Raw genomic sequence first — 2,915 nt, 5'->3', positions numbered from 1 at the left:
CGGTTAGACCATTCCGAGTCATTGGTGATGTGAAAATATTGAAGAACCGGAAAGTTCATGGTAATTAAACATACAAAGTTTTCTCTCAGTGGGGAGTTATTTATTAACCAACAAAGTTTTCTCTCAGTGGGTGTTAATCTCTAATATACTATGAAAATGATAAAAGGATATGTATATCCCGACATGATACCATTTAGTGTTTTTAAATCGATGCATCGTCTAAATGGTTATCAAATTCGCAGCCTGAAGTTTGCGTGACTTGTGACTTAGCTAATAGCAAGCACATTATTCTAGACTTTTTTGATAAATGTAGTGATTTTAATTCCCATATTACTAATGATTATTGGAATAAGTGTTACAACATGTGATGAATGTTGTTACTAACATTTTTTTGTCGAAGACGATGAACAAACGTCTATGATTAATTACAAATCCAATAATCATGAGAGCAAAAGTTCAAATCTGTTTGTTGGAACATGTGTTTTTTACACGAGGTAATATTAATTCACATAAGGCCAATAAGTTATAATACTTAATCCCCATTACAATTGGTTTTCGATTGAGAACCAAATATTTCTCATTTATAGTTTTAAAAGTGAAATATACGTCGCAATTACTCCACCACAATGCACAAATATGAGACATCATGGAAGGTTGAGAATATATGTTGGATATGGAAAAATATTGATAATTATGTACTTAGAGTCATCAACGTGGAATTTGTTTATGACTCAATATTGATTTGTACTTAAACAAATAATATTTCCAACATGACGGGGAAATAAGAAGTAGTTGAAAAATTAAAAAGGTGTAATGAATTATCATTATGTTGATCCTCAAGTTAAAAAGTGTAAACCAGAAGTTCAAAAGACAATTCATTTACAAGAATTAGCAAATTAACTACCGGATGCATTCAATGACCTGAATAGAGTGACTAGCTAAGTCACATATAACAACTGCTATTGCTCCAATCATACATTGGTGATGAGTCTTGGCACGCCTGAAGAGTGTTATTCTATGCGGTTCAAAGAATAAAAATCCTCGAAAATGGAGGAAGTAATGAAAATGGTCAAGTCGAGGTATAATGAAATATTCTCTTTAAAAGACGATAGACATGATGGTTCTATAATTTTAGTGTTGTAGTTTTTTAATCTTTGTTTGTTTTCTAGGTTATTTGAAACCCGATTAGACAACCCGGAAAAACCTGAATCTGACTATCTGAACCCAAAAAAAACCTTAAGAGATTTGGGTTGAGTTTCATGTATATAATTAAAACTTTAAAACCCGAAAAACATCTCTGGTCTCCTCCCTTCCTTTGAAGGTAGAAGCCCCGTGATGGACAGTACAATACAGTAGTATTGAAAGTTGATTAGAGTGTCGTAAATATAACATATGAAACAAATTCCACATTACCAAACAATTTAATTGGTTTATTTAATTGCATAAGATTCTTTTTCATAGAAAAACCAAATAAGTCGACTTTGACCGACACACACAAATTGACCGTAATAATACAATATGGAAATATGTAGTTGTAAACAAACCCAACTTGTCTCTTTTCATATCACTACGCTAGAAGGTGTTATCATCGGCAGCAACTCCTTCGGACCACAGGCGTTGTACAAGGTTCTTTTTTGTTGCAGTTACTCCTTTGTGTTAAAAGATCATGTCTTCCATTGTAGATCTTAAGTCCTTAAAGATTCCACTGCAAGACATATCATATGCAACAAATGATTTTGCTAAAGAGAACTATATTGGATTAGGCGGGTTTGGGAGGGTTTACAAAGGCATATCTGAAAAACATGGCACCATCGCTGTAAAGCGGTTGGATCATGATCGTGGTGAGCACAGTCAAGGAGATCACGAATTCAAAACAGAGATTGCCTTACTATCAGTTTATAAACATGAAAACATTGTGTCTCTTCATGGGTATTGTGATGATGATGGCGAGAAGATACTTGTATATAAGTATGAAAGCAAGGGAAGTCTCGACAAGCATTTATATAACAGAGATCTAACTTGGACCCAACGTCTGCAAATATGTTTGGACGCTGCCCGTGGATTAAAGTACCTACACTATGACGTTGCTCCTCAACATAGAATTCTCCATAGGGATGTAAAGAGCGCAAACATCCTTTTGGATGAAAACTGGAAAGCAAAAATCTCTGATTTCGGGTTGTCCCGAAATGGTCCTACTATGCAGTCTAGCTTTGTTATCACAAATGCTTGTGGCACATTAGAATATATTGATCCCGAGTACTTTTATACAGGTCAACTAACACCTAAATCAGATGTTTTCTCTTTTGGGGTTGTATTGTTTGAAGTCCTGTGTGGAAGACCAGCATTTCTTAAGGTTGATGGCCAACTTTTTTTTTCTTGGGTCCGGAAACATTGCAAAAGGCAAACACTCGATAAGATCATTCATTCTGACATACATGAACAAATAAACACAGCTTCCTTACATTCATTTTCAACCGTTGCCTATCAATGTCTGAATAATGGAGAAGAACGCCCAACAATGAAGGAGGTCGTGGAACAACTACAGAAAGCTCTTGATTACCAGTTAGTAAGTATTGCACATGCATTAGGCGGTTTTACATTTTTTGCAGCGTTAAACGTTTATTAATTACCTTTATATTATTTCTTAATGCTTGATTTCTTGTTCTTAATGATGTCATTTGGTCCTTTTACTAATAATTAGCATCATCGTAAAATTACAAAATCCATGTGTCTGATGGCTATCCTTTTGTTTGGGTGTTTGTCATAGGCACCAAGTGGACCATCATCTGATATATACCATGAACATCATGACTTTGTTGATCTTCACCGGAGACGATCAAGGTGCCTTTTTTTTTATGTAACAATAGATTTCATTTTCCCTCGTATATAACATACTAGTTGATCCAGTATATGGA

At 34.7% G+C, this 2,915-nt stretch overlaps 1 pseudogene; it reads left to right on the top strand.

Moving 5' to 3' along the window:
* Positions 1-1,666: 1,666 nt before the first annotated feature.
* On the top strand, positions 1,667-2,626 carry LOC143607491 (receptor-like protein kinase ANXUR2 pseudogene; annotated as a pseudogene).
* Positions 2,627-2,915: the final 289 nt, after the last annotated feature.

The sequence above is a fragment of the Bidens hawaiensis genome, unplaced genomic scaffold (genome assembly GCF_021521415.1).
Source record: "Bidens hawaiensis isolate Kalapana, Puna unplaced genomic scaffold, B.hawaiensis_p1.1 tig00082993_1, whole genome shotgun sequence".
Classification (NCBI taxonomy): Eukaryota; Viridiplantae; Streptophyta; class Magnoliopsida; order Asterales; family Asteraceae; genus Bidens; species Bidens hawaiensis.
The sequence above is the reverse complement of the archived record's forward strand: the minus strand, read 5'-3'. Positions and strand labels throughout refer to the sequence as shown.